At 45.4% G+C, this 19,559-nt stretch overlaps 1 protein-coding gene across 1 annotated transcript in view; it reads right to left on the reverse strand.

Moving 5' to 3' along the window:
- The window catches only part of AUTS2 (autism susceptibility candidate 2), a 777,042-nt gene that overhangs the window by 612,724 nt on the left and 144,759 nt on the right, over nucleotides 1–19,559 (reverse strand). The gene's annotated exons all lie outside the window — the stretch shown is intronic.

Raw genomic sequence — 19,559 nt, forward strand, 5'->3', positions numbered from 1 at the left:
GAGCCATGGATGAGATCTCTTGCATCTCTTTTGAGAGACTTCATGCTTACTTCCAGACTGTCTTTATTATTATCATTAGTATTATTATTATCAATAGAGACCCACAAATAGTTTCACACTTTGGTTTTGTGTCCTTTAGTCTCTTTGCACCCTGCTCATAGCCCCTCCCTTCCAGAGCACAAAAACCATACTCAGACTGTAGGACAGAGGAAGCAGGGGATGCCACAGGGTGACAGACACAGGCCCCACACACCTTTGTGCAAACCAGCCTGCGCTGCTGGGCCTTCAACCCAGCACACAGACACCCACTGAGGCACACACAGTGTCCCTTCTTCACTCGATGCCACAGCAGGAAAAGGCAAACAACAACCTCCACTCATATTATGAGACAAGAAGCTTCCCCATGACAGCACTTTGGAAGAGATTCCCCAGGCTCTCAGCAGCAGCTCTGGGCGGGGGGGGGGGGACAGGGACTGGTGGAGGCTTCTTTTGTTCACAGCTCGAGTGGGCAGGCTCTGCTCTCCACACAGAGACACTGCTGCTCAGGTAGCACAATGAACCAAATACTCACTGTTCACCCACTGCCTTTACCACAGCACGTGTGGGCAGGTTCATAGCAAGGAGCAGAAACAACGCCCAGGCAGGAGCTCTCCTTGCAGCACACAGGTCCCTCTGTGGTTCAAGCAGACACAGACATGCAGCACACGGTCTTTTGCGTGTCACTGTCCCACTGAACTCACTTCATCTAAAACCACAGGTCAGGCTTTTCTCCTCAGAAACCACAGCCCACACTCGTTTGGCTTTATAATAGAAAACACCAGTCCATGGAAGTATGAAATACAGACGTTTTAATTCACCCTTATAAATTTGTGGCAGAGCTCATAAAGTGTGTCTGGAGAACATCAGCAAGTCAGCCAAACCACGTGGAAGCTTGCACAGGAAGAGGGACCTGCTCCCGGGATACCTTGCCGAGACAATGTGTTTTACAGGAGGAACTGGAATGTGCCTCACATTATCAATAACATTTCACTGAGACTATGCTTGGACAAAAAACTCCTGTAAAAAAATCTCTCCAGGTTCTTCAGTCCAGGTTCTGGACTTGAAGCAAACTGCTACCTGCCTCCAACAGACTTCAGGACGACAATATTCTCTTTACAAGGTAGTGGAGTAAAAGCTGGAAATCGTATCACTCTGCAGAACATGCACATGACAAGTCTCATTAAAGAGTGAGCCCGAGTCCGATGTCAGCAAAGCAGTTTGAGGTTTAATGATGCAGAGCCGAGCTGAGCAGTGGAAAAAAAACAAACCTCTGCTATGAGGGTCATTCTGTTCCCCTGACGTGTGCACGATTTCAGCACGGAAACTGAGATGGCCCCTCTCAGAGAGCTACACCAGAAACATTTACCACTTTCAAATTCAATTGCTATTTATTAATAAATCATTTTTCCAATCTGGAATTTTGCCTTCAAAAGGTATCAACAACAAGCACATGTGTATTCTTAAAATTCACTGTCTTCAGCACAACACGACCCTGTGCCTGTGTTACGCTTCTGCCTTGACTGATTTCTTACTGACAGCAATACATTTATTTATTCCTTAAATAGAAATTTAACAACAACGACAGCAACAACAATAATAATAAAACCCACAGTGTGGTGTGAAGCGGTCACTGAATCAAACATTCAGGGCATTCATCTGTCATATCCCCTTCCACACAACCTACGTTTGGGAGTTGACAAAAGCTACTCATACTAATATAACAGAGTTTATTTCTCCAAATCAGACCTCAAAAGTATTAAGAAGTGCAGCCTTGCATGAAATCACCCTCAGAAACCAAAGAGGTTCTTCTAAGACAGACCACAAGGCGTAATAAACACAATATTAATAATCAGTCTTCAAGAACAGTATCTATGACATCCAGTGCATTTATTTCTCCTTTAAATTATTAATAAAACTGCATAACAACTGTGATGTTATCCTTGGGTTGCACACACCTCCCAGGGCACAGATTGTGATAGCAGACTTAGTGTTCACCTGCAGAAAGGTGTCCAGCACAGTCCCTTCCTGGAGCCTTTAAAATGAGAGAGGACAAACCAAGTGCTCCAGTTAAACTAAAGCTGGGCATGGAAGCATTTTCTCCAGCTGCCTGTGGACACTGGGAAGACTTGCCTGAACTCCAAAGCAAAATCTTGGTGAGATTCCTTTGCCAAAGGATAATTTTTGTTAACACAAACACCTCCAGAAAGATGGAGCTGCTTCCTGCTCAGCTCCCTGGGCTGTCACGCCAGGGAATGTGGGTGCAGCTGAGAGCCAGGAAAAGAATTCAGGAAACAGAACACAGCTTCTATGTTGCATTTCAATTGCAATATTTGGCAAAACTGATGTCATTTTGGGTCTGGATACATGAATTATTATAGAGCTGCAGTGAGAGACAGAAGAAACAATCACCATGTGAAAGTATGGAAACATTTTACGAGATAAAAGCACAGCTAAACTCTTCTTTCACCAAATACAGAAATCACAAGTTTTTAGTAGACTTCTAGATGCTTCTTTGACTAATTTAGGTAAGTTTCAAGCCCTTGACTGCATTTAAGTGTTTATCTAGAAGTAAGTACAGTACTGAAAGATTAATTTTTAATACTGAAATTTGAAACTTTCCTCACAACTCCTTCAAAAGAGGATGGAGCAAAAGAATGGAGCATAGAGGGTGGCTGTGACTTTACAAGAGCCTTTTGGTGCTTATGAAAAGCCTCAAGGCCGTGACAAGAGGCTCCTCTGGGGTCTGATGCTTTCTTCCACTCCTCCAGTTACAAGTAGAGATCTTGCTAAAACCATCACACCCGTTCACGTTATTCCAACCTACTGCAGGGCTGAGCACTCAGCTCCCATCAAAACCTACACAGAAACTGAAATGAGGAATTAATTTGGACAGACACGTCCATAACACCAGACCTATGACCAGCCCCAGGTCTGTTCCAGACAATCCTAAACCCTGATCACACCTCGGCCTGGTGAGTGTGCCAGGCTGGCACAGAGCATGGATGGTCCAGACACAAACCCAGCCTAAGGGAACTACCAAAATTGCCTTCTCAGCTCAGGTCTTCAAGGTCTGTGTTGTAGGTCCAAGGATCAAATGCTGCTGACAACCCACGAGAGAAACTGTTACCCAAGCAAAATCAAGCACAACCACCGTTGTTTTGGAGGATACACAAAGAGCAATGCTGGAATCTGGAGCTGACACATTGCAAAGATTCCAATTTCCTTATGGATACTTTCCCTACCAGCCCAGCCACGTGCAAAAGGAGCAGAAAGGACACCTAGCAAAAAACAGGGGCTCGTGCACAATTCTGATGCTCTAAAATATGCAAGAGGGAGAGGGAGCAAGAGAACAAACATTTAATTTCCTTGTAAAACAGATGACTGCATTGTAATTTACGAGCAGCTGCTGGCAACAAACACCATACTCTCATATTCCTATTAGCCAAGCTACAGCTGATTTATTAAAGGCTCAGATACATCAAAACAAATGACTGTAACATCGTTTATATTACTATTTACAGCTCCTTAATAGGGTTACATGAAGGGGCAATGCAGCACAAACTGGAATCTGGTTACAAGTCTGTCAAGCAGAAGCAGAGCATCTCATCTGTTGCACCAGGCTCCAGCACTGAGCTCCCCTGTACCATTCCCAACAATTACCTGTGTTCCTGTCAGGCTCAGGTGTGCTGGAAATCACTGATGGAAAAGCAAGCAAGTCTTGCCAAACTGCACAAATACTCAGCAGGCTGCTGCTAGTCAATATAATGCTGATTTGAAAAACAAACCACCACAACAACAAGCCAAAACACAAGAAAAACCCAAACCAACCGTCAGCCCAGCAGTGAGACTCGATCAAATATTGTTGCCCCAGTAAAGAATCAATGTTATCACTCCTCTGCAGAGCACTCTGCTCCCACAGCTGCTCCTGGAGCCACAGGCAGTGCCTTTACAGACAGGCTGTGTCAGACCAGCCAGGGATCAATAGCATCCCCAGCACTCAGCTGGGCCAGGTGTTGAGAGCTCTCTCTCCTGGGCTGCCTGAGGTGTCCCCTAAGCCAAGTATTCCCAAACTCCTTGCCAGGACAGGCAGGGAACGATGTTCCCATTTACAGCCCTGCAGCAGTTCTTGGCTCTGTGCAGGGCTGTGCACGGGCATAGTGATGCCATCCCAGCCCTCTCATGGAATCATGGAATGTTAAGGGGTTGGAATGGACCTTAAAGATCATCCAGTCCCAACCCCCCTGCCATGGGCAGGGACACCTTCCACTAGCCCAGGTTGCTCAAGGCCTTCTCCAACATGGCTTTGAGCACTGCCAGGGCTGGGGCATCCACAACCTCCCTGGGAAACCTGTGCCAGTGTCTCACCAGCCTCACAGGGAAAAATTTCTCCCTAATATCTAACCTAAATTTCCCCTCTTTCAGTTTGAACCCATTAATCCTTGTCCTGTCACTACAGCTCCTGATGAAGGGTCCCTCTCTGGCTTCCCCGTAGGTCCCTTCAGATACTGGAAGGTTCATGTGAGGTCTCCACACAACCTTCTCCAGGCTCAAGAGCCCCAACTTTCTCAGCCTGTCTCCACAGGGGATGTGCTCCAGTCCCTTTATCAACTTTGTGGCCCCCTCTGGACTTGCTCCAACAGTTCCATGTCCTTCTTACGTTGGAAGCACCAGAACTGTACCCAGTGCTCCAGGTGGGGCCTCACAGGAGCAGAGCAGAGGGGCAGAATCCCCTCCCTCGACCTGCTGGCCCCACTCCTTTGGATGCAGCCCAGGACTCTGTTGCTTTCTGGGCTGTGAGCGCTCACTGCTGGCTCAGGGTGACTTTTTCATCCCCCATCACCCACAGGGCTGGTCACCATCACCTCTCTGCCCAACCTGTTGGTGTGTCTGGGATTGCTGTGACCCAGGTGTAGGGCCTTGCACTTCACTTTGTTGAACCTCATGAAGTTCACACAGTCCCACCTCTGCAGCCTGTCCAGGTCCCTCTGGATGGCCCATCCCTTCCCTGCAGCATGTGACTGCACCACACAGCTTGGTGTCATCAGCACATTTGCTGACGGTGCCCTGGATCCCACTGTCTGTGTCAGAGACACAGATGTTGAACTCTCCTCTCTGATGAATGCAGGGCACAGGCATGAGCAGTTCTCTGCTGGGTAGAAAATAAATTTGATCTTTCCCCCCATGTATTAGGAAAATACAGCCTAACTGGGCTTTTTATTTTCTTTTCTCATGCTGATTTGAGTTAGCATACCCAAGGTTAGTGGCACAGCTGCCACAGACTGGGAATCTCAGCCCCAAGTGACTGATGTTAAACTCAATACTACTGAGACTGGAAAGCAAATGTGCTCGAGATCAGCTCCTGAGCATAAGGTAGGAAGGTTCCTGCCACTTCATATCCTGACTGAAATGATCTACAGGATCCTCCCCACGCAGATGGGTTTTGCTCTCAGTCACCCACATTTTCCCATACACCCAACTGGGATCTGCATTAGGTGCTGTGATGAGACCACAACTCCAGCTGGAGCAAGAGGCAGTGCTGGTGACCCCCTGCTCCCTCAGGCCAAGTGTTCCAAGGGCAGGCTCCCCCAAAACCCAGCCCCTGCCCACACCACACACAGCAGCACTTCATCTCCCCAGCCCTGGGAGGAATAACAGCATCCTCACTAGCCGTGGATGGCTCTATCTACCAAGATAATACTCTGAGCAGTGACAGACTATCTCATCTAAATACTTGAGCTGACATGACATACTTAAAAGGATTTTTAAATTAAAAGGGAGCTTTGTATTAGGAACATAAACCCTTTATCAGAGGTGTCGATGAAGGCAAATGGAGGATTCCTTTGCTGTATAAATTACACAAGGAATTCCCAGCCCACCCCATGAATTTTGAACCAATGTGTTCAAGCCTCTGGTTTTCTCTAACCCATAAAAGCTCCAGATAGTCAAATATTATCCTTCTGCTTTTTAAATATTTCCATTTAAATGTAGATTTTGACCTTCTTGCCAATGAAATATTAATAAGAGAATAAAATATATATTACTCTTCTTCTGAGGGAGAGGTCTCTCTAACTCTGTCATGTTCCCCACTGGTTTTTTGAAGAGGATTTCTTCAAACCATGGTGAATTTATTTCTCATTTTTACATTTTTTAGGCCATGGCAGCTGCAAACAGAAAGGTGATCCCTTTATTTTTAACATCCCTGTGGAAAAAGGGAGAGAAATTCTTTTTCTCTAGATCAATGAAAAATAAACAAGGATGCCAAAGAAACCCTATCATTTCCAGCAAGAGGCAAAAGGCTAATTTAATTTGAAGTAACTGTGTTCCTAAACAAGGAGACAGTATAAAGATTAACTGAGATCTCCGTTTCTTTATATAACTGAAGCCCATTAAGTGGGATAGAGTATAAAACTCACAAATTGCCCTGCTTGTCCATCTTTATCTTCATCATTGTTCCAAGACAAATACCCCTCCCCTCCCCACATTATCTTTCTCGCTCCTCCTTTGTCGTTAACGACAAGGAAAACAACAAAATCCATCACTGTGCTGCAGCACAAATGCAGTTCTGTTTGAAGGGGATCAGCTCTGCTCCTGCTGATTTAAATGAGAGCCAGGCAGGACCCCAAGGATGCTCATCAGTCCTAATTACAGCTGCATCAGGAGAAATGTTTCATCATTGCAGAATAACACCCTCTTTTAAAGCCCACGGCAGGGTGCACTCTAAAAACAGGGGTGGTAAATACTGTTGGTATCCAACACAACAGCCTCGAGCCCCTGCTGCTGTTCTGGGTATTTTCATGTGAGCCTTCTCTCAGGTGACACTGCAATGCCACCGTAGAGTGGTGGGGAGGGTGACAGAAATCATCTCGTAAACTACGGAAAGATACACGACAGCTGGAAAATCTAAACCGGGATGGACTGAGACCTTGGGAACCTGCAACTGCCAGGTAAGAAATAAGTGGTGTGATGAAGGAGCCCCTGGCAGGGTCCTCAATCACTGCCCAGGACTGCCCTGTGCTGAAGGCTTTCCGAGGAGAGCCATAAAACTGAGATTAGCAATTCCTCAAACTTTACTTACCAGCTTCTGCTGTTAATTCTTATGCCAGTGCTTCTCTAATCTAACTCATGGAAAGTATCAGTCCTGACTTCTCAAGTATATCTTGTAATTTGGCTAAATTACAGCCCTATGCCATCAGCCAGAGCAGGGTATAATTTTAGAGGGTGGGATTCTGAAAGGCAGATGTGAGAGTTAAATGCCCAACTTCAGCTAAATTTCAATAAGCATCGGTTCCTAATTCCCTTAGGCTCTTTTTAAATCCTAGCACCTTTTCTTTTTTTTTTTCCCTTTCTTTTTTTAAGATGCTATCAAGGAAAGGTCAACCTAATTTGTCATAGCAGCAAGTGAAGGCAAAAGATCAGCACATGCTGACAGGCTGTCTGAGAGGTTTCATTATAGAGCTGTTTACAGCATTTATTTCTCCTGTTGTTGCTGCTGTTTTCAGGGTCAAGGAACTGAGATCCCATTTCAGTAGCAGAGATCACTGGTCAGGGAACAAAATACTTGAATTTTACTGCTCCCTCACATGCTGGTTGACTCATGTGCCGCTAACTGCTGAGATTTTTCTGAATGACCACATGGTTGTTGAAGTTTATACTAACACATGTAGAAATGTCAAGCCTAAATACTAGTACTAACATCACCAACTAGCTTTAATACAACGGGAAATTTTAAATGGAGTGTAACACCAGTCTTAATTCACAACAGCATATCAGCCAATCAAGCCAAGGCAGTTCATTTGAAGTTTGTTTCCTTTGGAATGTAAAATTCATTTTGTGAAGGAGAAATTCATTAGTGTATGATACTTTCTGAAGCAGTCCTTCCTCACAGCTTTTTATATTCTACAGTTCACAGAGAAATGCCTTAGAAAAAGTCTACACCACCACTAATGCAAACAATTAAGTACTACATTCACCAGCTACGAAAGGAAACAGCACTGAATGCATCCAATGCTATTAAGGTTCCCCAGAGCCACCACCTCCATGTGCAGGCCAGGTACAGGGTCTGTGAGCCCATGTAAGAGAGAGGACACTCCAGGCTGTCCCCAGGCCAGGAGATGTAGGTGACCACTCACCCGAGCACTCAAAAGTGGGCACAACAGGCCTCAGGAAGGAACTGCCCTGGCAAAAGCTCTTCAGCCCTTTCACAACCTCGACTCCAGCACGAGGAGCAGAGGAGAGGCTTTGGCGAGGTTGCTGCTCAATTCTGACAATGCAAAGAGGACAACCAAGAGTCAGAGCAGAGCAAAGCAAAGGGAGTGCAAGTGCATGGCCGAGAGCCAAGCCTCCGAGATAAAAGACAGTAATGTAAGACCTTCACTCACAGCCAAAAGTTCAGCTGACAATCGCATTTCTCTTCCTGTGGCAGGGAAAGAAGAACCTTTATGTCAAGTAAACCACATCTCCCAACTCTGCTTCAAAAGGCTGCTAAAAAGGTCAAGAGATTTTGTATCTCCCAGCTATGTGATGAAAGGCTGTGCCACAAAGCCATTCATTTCATATTGCTATTGTCAAGTGACAGCAATATTCACATGTGATGAACAGATCTGCAGGCAATGGAATCACACATTCCCATCTCCTGTGCCCACACCATCGTGTGTGGATGTACCACAGCCAAACACAGCAGCATCTTTACGTGATCTGTTCAGCTGATGAAGAGCTAGAAAGAGGTAAGAAAGCTTCTCATCTCTGAAGAAAATTCAGGGTGAAAATTACTCCAGAAAAGCAGTGTGAAGGTTATGTGACCATTTATGATGCATCTACACATTTTTTTGGGTGGAGAACACAAATGGGTTTTTAAGCAGTTGAAAGGCCTTTTGCTGGCCCCCTGCATGGCCAAAATCTCTCGCTGCCTCACTCCCACAACCAGTACTTCTTTGTGTTATCAAAAGTAAAAAAAAAAAAGTAACAAAGCCACTACAAATTACTTCAGTGTGGTGTTTTTAATCTCCCCTTTTTAAAGGCTTTCAGGATAAATAGAGAAATGTAGCTTCCAAGAAAGCATAACACAAAACCCCACAGAGTTAGAAGGCAGACAAAAACTTTTCAATGCCCATCCACAAGCACGCACTGCTGTCACATCACCACACTGCCTTAGAGACACTGCCTCAGCACAAGATACAAGACAGAAGAGATTCAGGGACAAGAAATAAGCCTTTTCCTCCCACTCTGCACTCCTCAGCCATGATCCCAGAGAATCCATTTGCAGGTAAAAGTCCTCAGAGGCTCTGTGGGCTTTCCATTCTGGATTTCTTTCTCCATTCAAATGACAAGCAAGAGAAGAAAACTCCCAACCCAATTTATTTAAGTGTCTTTGACAACATCCTTTACAGACTTTCAGAGTCCTTGGCAGTAGTTAAGCTGGTGCTGTTTAACTTGGACATCTGTCCACCCAGGCTGAGATGACCAGCTCAGTTTACATCACCGGGTAGCAATCAAATAATAATTACTTTGGGTTACTACAGACTGGAGCTGGATTTGAGTGAATGATTTCAGAGCACTGGAATCCATTACCAATAACCCAAACCAGCTGGGTTCTCGTCTCTGTTACAAAGAAAGCAGCAACAACTCCAAACATTAATTCAGACACTAAGTACTGGCTGGATCACCAGTCCATGGGAGCAGTGGCATGTATTTTGACATAATTACCTCAAGATGGAAGCGAGAAGGACATCCTATGGAGAGCGGTTCAGAATTTACATTCTGCGCCACATTTAACTCTCTGGAGTTATATGGGAAAGGTTTGTATTCAATAAAAAGCTCCATTTAACATTATTTCCTTTGCAAAGGCAGTCTAGATAATGCTGGTGGAAAGCGAGGATTTTGCAAATGCAGGCTGCAGCCTCCCTGCACAAGGGAAGCCAGCGGATGAGCAGGAACTGCCTCCTCTGAAACAACTTCGACTGTGCAACAAATCGGTACATCCGAATAAACAAATCCCTGAATCCCCTCCATTTGCCTTCATGAAACAAATGAGTCAGTGCTGACTAATCGTATTATAACACTGGGAAGCTTGTAATAGGCTTACAAACCATGTGTTTATTGCTCCGGGCTGGCTGGGATAGCAAAGAGACTATGGGAGAAACACTTTGGAGTTGAAGTCTTATCGGATATGTCTTGGAACTGGAACCAGTTTGCAATTCAGACCAAGACTGGGTACGAGGGAGTGGGCCTGAAGAGATGGAAAAGGAATGATACTTCTTCATTTGGGACTGGAGATCTCCTCTTCAAAGCTGCATCTAACCAGGGGGGACTGACGACGAACAAATCATGGATCCTCCCAGTTACTACAGGAGCCAATCGCCCCTCTGCGATACCACATCCCCTGCAGGGCCAATTTCATTGGAAAAAGAAGGAAAATTAAAGGAGGCATTTCTTCACTACACCTTGGAAAGCACTGAGGTACATTATACCTTGGGTTTATTTTCCATTTGCTATAAAAGGGCAGCTTTCTTGAAGCATCTGTACATTCTTAACATCATAGGGCATGAGAACCAGCCTATGGAGAGGAGCAGGCAGCTGCACCTCACCTCTATAAAAGAATTTGTAAAAACAAGACCGTGATTCTTATTTTCTACAGATTTTCTACAAATTTTTCCAGAGATTTTTATTGTAAAAATCATTACTCTTCATGTTTTCCCTCTTCTAAAAGCTGCAAGCCTGTTTTGTCATGGTTGTGTGTCCATTTAAACCTTAAAATTACTTCACCAGCAAGAAAAGATGTCTCTCTCTTCTCTTTTCTGTCTACTTATAATAGAGATGCTTTTCTCCAAAGTCATGTGCAAACCCTGAGAGCCACCACTCTTGCTGTGACACACAAGAGCCCATATGCAAGTGTTACAAACACTCACTATCTATTATCTCCTGACTTCAGTAGCCTCTGTATGAATTCCATAGTCCAAAACATTAACAGAGAGAGAACTCAGTTGTTCCTCCAAATATGCAGGGCAGTGTGCTCCCAGCTTCAAGGAGCTCCCAGCTTCAATAAAACAGGTTCCTCCACCTTTGGCAAGTTCTGAACATTGCTTACCTCAAGATTATTAAATTAGAGGCCTCACAGATGACTTCAAAGTTGCAGTAGGAGAACGATCTGGTAGCCACCCCTATTTTATCTCCAGAGAAAGAACAGCTCCGATGTATGACAGGCTATAGGGAAATCGAGGAATCCCAAAACAGTGCCAATTTTCTAAGGGACAGTGCAGAAATGGCACAAAAATTAACTTAAAAGCCCAGTTTCATGTCCTTGAGGATCAATGATAGCCTTTGTGTTTAAATGCATTTAATACATCAACATTGTAGTGGAGCAGGATCTTCATTGCTGAGGCCACTTCAGCCCTGCTGGTCTATTAATGGGACAGGTCAGCACAGAACCAACGTCCTGAAGGACAAAGAAAGGCCAAGGATAAACTCCTCCTAACCCTGCTGTCACTTAGGCCACACTAAAGGCTGGTATCATCATGTTTATCCAACACCATTAACCTCAACTTATCCTGCACACAACTAAAGCCCAGCTGGAGCAAGGCAGCACAGCCAGAGCCCATCAGAGGGACCCACAGCACTCCCAGCTCGGCCAGAGCCCCTGTCAGACAGACCCACAGCACTCCCAGCTCAGCCAGAGCCCATCAGAGGGACCCACAGCACTCCCAGCTCAGCCAGAGCCCCTGTCAGAGGACCCATCCAGTCCAGGCAGGAGCTGTAGCAAGGCTTTTGAGTGTCAGCACTGTGGGGCACCACACACTCACATTGTGGGTAACACACCTGGTGTAGCATAAAAGTGGTGAGAACAAGGACACCAACATTCTCCTCTCAGATCCATCATGTCAGAGGCCCTTGGCCCAGACACTGGGGAAGCTCTGTCCTTGGAGATGTTGGGGTCTTGGCCAGACAAGGCAGTGACAGCCAGCTGAGTGACCCTGCTCACGGGACCAGAGGCCTGTTCCAGCTGAAGGCATCATGATTCCAGGAACTCAGTGTCCTTTATTTGCAAGAGCACGACACCTGCTTCACATTCCCCTGCACACCAGCTGCTTTTCCTCTCCTGTGAAGGCTTCACCACAAGCCAGTTAAAAGAGGGACTGATGAGCAGCCTCTGCCTTTCCCAGCTGCCTTCCAGGGGGTTGCACCTCTGTTCCTCTGAGGCTGTGGATCCTCACAGTGCCACTGCTGCGGCACCATTACACATTTTGCTGTACTGACAGTTGCTACTGCAACCCTCTGTGGCAGCCCCAACCCTGGCAGGAGCATCCTTGGCTGTCTAAACAAATCTGCAGGACTGTGTGAAGCTGGGAAGCTTCCCATTTCTGCAGCATAACCAAGACTTTGCCTAAAGTAGCAGACACAGTGTCTGAAACCTTTCGATTACATGGGTGGGGAAGCCCTGTCCCTCTGAAATTATCCAATAATAGAGAGAGCATGAGAGAAAGAACAGGGGTGGGGTGGAGCAGAGAGGGAATATCTATGGCCTTCTGCACCCAATTCTGTCACTCTGACATTTCTTTCAAATACAATTATTTAAAGCCTCCGGATAGCAAAGCTGAGGAAAGGGACTAATAGAGGCTTGTACGGTACCTCTCCATCAGGCAGTTCAATAAATCCTGGCAGTGCTGTGATTTGTGTTGGGAGAATGAGCTTTTCAAGAGCAGAACTATCACTTTACACCGTCAATAATCTCACTGTCAAAAACTCCCCGAGTAACCTGACCAACACTTCAAAAGCTTAATTTATAGGTGCGCTATTTGCCTTCAAGGTATTTTATGCAGCTAAATAATGGAAGTGGATATTATTCCAAACTACTCTGCAGCTTTACAAGTGGAGTTGAAGAACATGCAGGAGGACAAATTTTCTATTAGCTTAGGGATAAATTTTTCCCTGTGACACCTGTTTGATACCATCTATCACTACCAGAGTTGCTTCCAAATGATACTCTGGAATATAAAAGTAGAATTAAGCCCCTGCACTTCCAGAGGAGGTGATAATTCAGTGATTTAAAGATCACCCAGTTCCAACCCCCTGCCATGGGTAAGGACACATTCCACTAGCCCAGGTTGCTCCATGCCCTATCCAACCTGGCCTTGGACACTTCCAGGGATGGGGCAGCCACAGCTTCTCTGGGCAAAAAATGTTGGGGGAAGATCAGAAGTAAATAGGAGCAGATCCTGAGAGCCCTGATCTCACATCATAACCCTTTCCCCCTAATTAACCTCTGACCACCACTTCTCTCACCCAGGACACCTACGAGCTGCAGTGGGATTGCAGCAGGCCAAAGTATCTGCCCAAAATTTCACAACTGGGATACACAGAAGTTGAAAGAATCAACACTGATACATAAATGGCTAATCTAGAATGATCTGGGCTCTAATGCTAATTTTCAGGTTTAGGGACATATCCATACAATCATTCAGGCAAATTGGAAAAGCAGACTCTCTTTTTCCCTGATGGAATAAGGAATGAGCTTTTTACTCTTCACCATAACCCATGACTGTATTTAATGCAAAAGGCTGTATTTCATTTACTCCTGGCACTTAATGCTGATCAGGCAAGAATTAATTCCTTTAACAGGAATGGTATTTGTGCAACCATAACAAAGGACACCAGGGAGAGACTCTGGGCAGGCACCAAACATGGCAGTGCCATTGCATCCCATGCATCCCATAACTCCAGGCTGTTTCAACCAAGAGCAACAACAATTTGCTTGCTCCAGAGCAGGGTAAGCTCTTTCCCTAATAAACCACCAGCAGCAGTGTGGAAGTCACAAGCACTTGCACGCATTTATGGTTCAAATGAGTCAAAGAGAAAACTCAAGGTGATCTTAACTCCAACCTAGGGAAAAACTCAGCTCTACACCCAAATTCTGTAGCTTGGATTTCTGTATTTTTGTAGTGACTCATGAACATTTCAGACTGCAGAACAGCCCCGGAACTTTTCTTGGTTACCTACTGAGATTGCTCCCCTTTCTCAGTTCACAACTGAGCCACTCCAATGGGTTTTGCTTTTAAAGCTGGGCTCGTGCCCTTGCTCTGACAAAGGAGGAGAACTGGACTGCCCTTCATTTGTTATTCATCAGTTTGTTTTAAACAGCATTTCTTTGACTAATAAGTCACATGCCAACAAATCAAGATAATTATCCAAAGGTCAATACATAACAATGTCCCTTTTTGCATATTCCTGTGACTGGGAGGCTGGTCATCCACACTGCCAGTGCCCAGTGCCCTTCAGACAAAGTCACTTAGATGCCAGCAGTTTTCTGCAATAACCTGTCTTTGTATGGATGAGGAAACCCTCCCACTGCCTACACACACCCAGAGGACAGAATTGTGTTCCCACTTACAGACTTGAATAAGACCCCAAATATTAAATAACCCCCAAACTCTTTGTCTTGTCAGACCAAAGTGAGTTTGACATCTGATACTCTCCCCCATAATTCCCTATAGCCAATTCAGTTTACCTGAGCCTGCCAAGGCCGCAGAATAAATTAATCTCAGCTTACTAATAATGCAGGCACATGTAACCTCTCCTGGAAGGAACTGGAACAGCTTAGCTACATAACTCCTGTGCCCACTGCTAGCAGCTAATAAAACACAATTAGTAGAATTCCTCCCCCCAACCCCCTTTCTTTTAGTAACATAAAACTCAGGATCATTTCTACACAGTTCCAAAAGCAGCCTGGCAACAAGAGCAAAAAGCACAGCTGCCTTGTCCTTACGACAGCGTATGACAGTGATAAGATGTAAATTCTCTGTCCCCACCCAGTTCAAACCAATCAAACAGGCCAATTCAGCTCCCCAGTCACTCCAATTCAGCAGCTCTGCACTGGTGGCTCCCCTGATGAAGCCTGTTTGATGACTGAACTTGGCAGAGCAGATGCTGATTTTTCTGACATTAGGAATAAGCAAGTGCACAGCCCCTGCTTCACTGGCTAGAGATAACTGGGGTTTTTTTACTCCCTCTTTGATCATGCTGATGGTAAAAATGAAGATTAGTCTTGGCCCTGATCCCTCCTCCATAAGACAGAGTGATCACCTGCATTTACTTCCAGATCTCCTTCTCTTTTCCACACAAAGTGCTGTAGGTTAAAGTTGGTGCCATATGTCAAGGAAAGCTCTTCCCTAAGGAAAGCTCTTCCCTAAGCCTCAGTCACACAAAGATCTCAGTGGGAATATTGACAAGATTGATGACTTCTGCATGTTTAAACCAAGTGTCAGAAAATATTTGTGCAAGCTTTTTTCCTCCCTTTCTGTCCTTGATCCTTAATCCTGGTACAGTTGGAAAAGCAACTTGTCATAAGTCTACAAGCAACATGGTCCAGGGGAAATATTTACACACTGCTCAGATTCAGACATCCCCAGGGCTGGGAAAGGGCTCCTGGAATGGCAGCTCCAGTCCCTCTGCTCTGGCAGTGCCTTCCTGCCTGTGGCACCAGGCTCAGGGAGCGCAGCAGGGAAAGGCCTGGCCCTGTCTGCTCCTTTCCAGCTTGGGCTCTTTGATCTCTGCGTTGCCCTCCGTCCCACAGTGAAGTTAAGTCTGAGTGGTTGCACATTGCAGGATGTTGCATGTAATGCTGAGTTTGAAGTTCAGGGGTTTTCCTCCCCTGGTACGAGGAGCAGGTGCCTAAAGGCAGGGGTTGATCTTGGATGTTAAATCAAGGACCAAATTCTGCCCATAGTCACAGAGGCTAAAGGACAAACCAATGGTCTTGTTTGCAGGTGTGTGAGGTCTCTCTGGCACATAAGCTATTTAACTGATGGAAAACCTACAAATACATCTGAAGTCTCCCCTTCTTCCTTAGCACAGTTCAGATGAAGGGGACAGGAGGGCTCCTTAGCGTTGAGAGGAAAAACCTCACCACAATGTGTTCTTTACCCCAGTCAAGTCACAGCCCCTTCCAGACACACAGAGATGTCTTAACTTCTTGTTGCTTTTTGTCTCTTATCGTCTTACTCTCTTATCACTTCATTTTCTATGACTGTTCCTCAGGTCTTTTCCCACTGCAGTGCATGTTGCTCTGTCTTGCTACAAACAGCAGCTGTGATCAATACCCTCATATCCAGAAAACCATCACATACACACAAATCCATACATGTGAACTGGGTTTATGTGCCATTTGCAGACTTCATTTTGTGGAATGTGATAGATGCTAATAACTCCTGCCATAATATTTACGCTTTCTGCTGCTGCTCCTGCCCATCATTCATTTAAAGTCTCTACTTCTCTAAGGCACGTGGGCATTGTCTCCCACAATGGGACTCTCTTCTCATGGGGGTCCTTCAACCAGTAGAAGAAGCAAGCCAGGAAATGATCCCACAGCGTTACCTTGTGGTAGCAGAGACCTTAAATGGGCCACCTTAACTCTCTGGATTTTTGACAATGAGGAAAGAAGCATCTGATTACACAGAGATGTCTGAGAGCACGTTACTGGAGCAACAGCATGGCCTGAGTGGTTTTCTGTGCTCACACCCCCTCAGTGCTGCCAGCTCAGTAACCCCAGGGGACAGGAGCCAGACAAGGGGGGTAAAGCTGAGCTTCCAGGATCCATCAGGTGAGTGACAAGACAGTCACATGTCTGCACAACTCTGAACACTCCGCTGCCAAAATCCCAGGCTCCCCAGGGGAGCGGGAACAGAGGTTCTGACACCAATCCATACCTGAGCTGCCTTCCCCAGACAACATGCCATGAAGCAAATGGAAGTGAACAAAGCTGATGAATGACACATGAGAGAAAGAAACCTTGTGTTCTCCCCTGTGATAGCAGAGCACAGCCAACCTGCAAAGTGCAGCTTCTCTCAGCGAGTGGACTCCAATGAAGCCAGACTGAGTGAAACACCATCCCAAAAAAGGGAGGCTGTGAAAACTAAGAACCTCAATCTTCTGGAGTAATCTCCCAAAAATTGTAGTTACTCAGTACAAGAACACCATTAGAAAATCTTATAATATGTATTTAAAAAAAACCCAAAATTAACTCCAAATAACCTTTAATCTATCTACTTGAATGCCAGAACATAAAACGGAAAGTACGTTGATCCTGCCCTTGTTAAAGAGCTCATAGACGAAAATGAGTGTTTGAATCCTTTGTTTCCAGTGCAAGTGGATTTAAATGTGTAAATTCAGTTTGGATAGATACAAGTTCAGCTCAGCACCATATGTAATTATTTATGTTTTATCTAATTGACCCTGGATCATGTGCTCAGCTACATAGGTCTGTAATAATCTATTTCAGATTCAATGAAGCCTTAAATCTGGAGAGCCAACATCAAGGTTTTCACAACTAACATTTTACTGAAATTAAATTCAGATTAGTTCTTGAAATGGTTATGTTTAATATTTGATCTTAAAAGAATAAAGCTGATGTCATCCAGAACTGACATTAGGGTTAACACTGCTTGGTAACCAGCAAATAGAAAGAAACAGAGTGCACCCAATGCTGCACAAGATGCATTGCTGCTGCTGTACCACAAATGAAGGACCTTCAATACTTTCTCTCCATGAATAATATTTTTCATGGCCAACTTAGTGGAGGTGTTAAGACTCTGCAAATGAATTTAATCAAAAAGCATCACCAAGATGTGTCTTTATTTAGGAGTTGCCACCAGCCAAACCAAAGGACTGGTTTGGATTATACAGAAAAACAAGATGTGGTTTCTTTTCTTCTCTGAGTTTCTACCTGCGAGGACTTCAGCTGTGGCTACCACACTCTCTTAAATGATGTTTGTGCAGCACAGAGAGGGCAGCTGGGAGGGGGTGCCTGGAACACGCTCACACATCACTCTCCCGTCGCCAACACCATGTTTAGTTTGGATGGTCCTTTGGCTGGAGAATCCAAAGCTTCTTGATGGGCAATAACAGATTAATCATTTAATACAGTGTTCAGAGCAATGATTGCTGTTGTTGTTTGATTCTGGTATTTTTAGGAAGAGGTAATCCTGAAGATTTGCATCTCATTTCCCAGAATGCCCTAGGGCTTTTCCAGCAGTTGGAATCTTGCAGGATAAACATCTTCCCCTGATTGTAATTGCATTATTAAATATGATTGCTCTCCTCTTCCTTGAAAAATTTTTAAAAGCAGCAACAAAGAACACTGCAAGCAAGCACCCTGTTGACAGCATGGGGGAGAACTGCACAACAGAGACAGACAGGAGTATTTCCCCTTTAACGTCCAGATGCAAAAAAAGACTTTTCTAAGCCAGGGAGTCCCACAACACCACACAAAAGCTTAGTCTTCTAAATAACTGCAACCATAGGAATCCTTCAGCTATCAAAATTGAGGCCACCACAAATAACTGTTTCCTTTTCAAAACATATTGCAATAGCTCCAAGAAATCCCATCGAAGATCAGGGTTCTGTTACTGTAAATCCTATAGACATAAATAACCATAATCACAGAAAAGTCACAGTGTGTAACTGCAGTCAAGGAAAGGGGAGGTTATGGAGGAGACTGACCCACATGAATGTGCTGCTAAGATCCAAAGTTACACTAAACACTTTCTTACACCTAAAACTCAGCACTCCAGTGACTCGACTGTTTAAATTCCTTTCTACAAAATTCTTCTCTATGATGCCTCAGTGCACTTTTTACATCCAAGGCTCCCTATTTGTTGAAAATCACAGGAAACATGGATGCTGACTATCTACTCCAAGCAATAACTGCTACTATTCCCACCTTCCTGCATTAAAAAAACAGACAAACAAAACCAAACAAAGAACACCAAAAGATAACTAAGTGTGCATGCACTAATCCCACTGATTAGAAAAAGAAAAATATATAATGCATATAAATCATATTTGAGAAGTTGTGGCACTCCAGTGAAGTTCCCACTGACTGAAAAGGGGCTGGTCTCACCTCTGTGCCTGGGAAAATCCTGGAACAAATCCTCCAGGAAACTATCCTGAGGTGCAGCCCCTGGGTCAGGGCAATCCCAAGCACAGGCTGGGTGGAGAAGGGACTGAGAGCAGCCCCGAGGAGAAGGACTTGGGGGTGTTGGTGGATAAGAAGCTCAACATGCCCCGACCGTGTGTGCTGGGCTGATCCCACAGAGGGGCAGCAGGGGAGGGGGGGATTCTGCCCCTCTGCCCCCTCAGGTGAGACCCCCCCTGCAGAGCTGCTCCAGCCCTGGGGAACAACAGCAGGAGGACGTGGAGCTGCTGGAGAGAGTCCAGAGGAGACCCCGGAGATGCTCCAAGGGCTGGAGCCCCTCTGCTCTGGAGCCAGGCTGGGAGAGCTGGGGGGGTTCACCTGGAGAAGAGAAGGCTCCAGGGAGACCTGAGAGCCCCTTCCAGGGCCTAAAGGGGCTCCAGGAGAGCTGGAGAGGGACTGGGGACAAGGGCCTGGAGAGACATGACACAGGGAATGGCTTCCCACTGCCAGAGGGCAGGGATAGATGGGATATTGGGAAGGAATTCTTCCCTATGAGGGTGGGGAGGCCCTGGCACAGGTAGCCCAGAGAAGCTGTGACTGCCCCATCCCTGGAAGTGTC

The sequence above is a fragment of the Lepidothrix coronata genome, unplaced genomic scaffold (genome assembly GCF_001604755.1).
Source record: "Lepidothrix coronata isolate B3197 unplaced genomic scaffold, Lepidothrix_coronata-1.0 Scaffold108, whole genome shotgun sequence".
Taxonomy (NCBI): domain Eukaryota; kingdom Metazoa; phylum Chordata; class Aves; order Passeriformes; family Pipridae; genus Lepidothrix; species Lepidothrix coronata.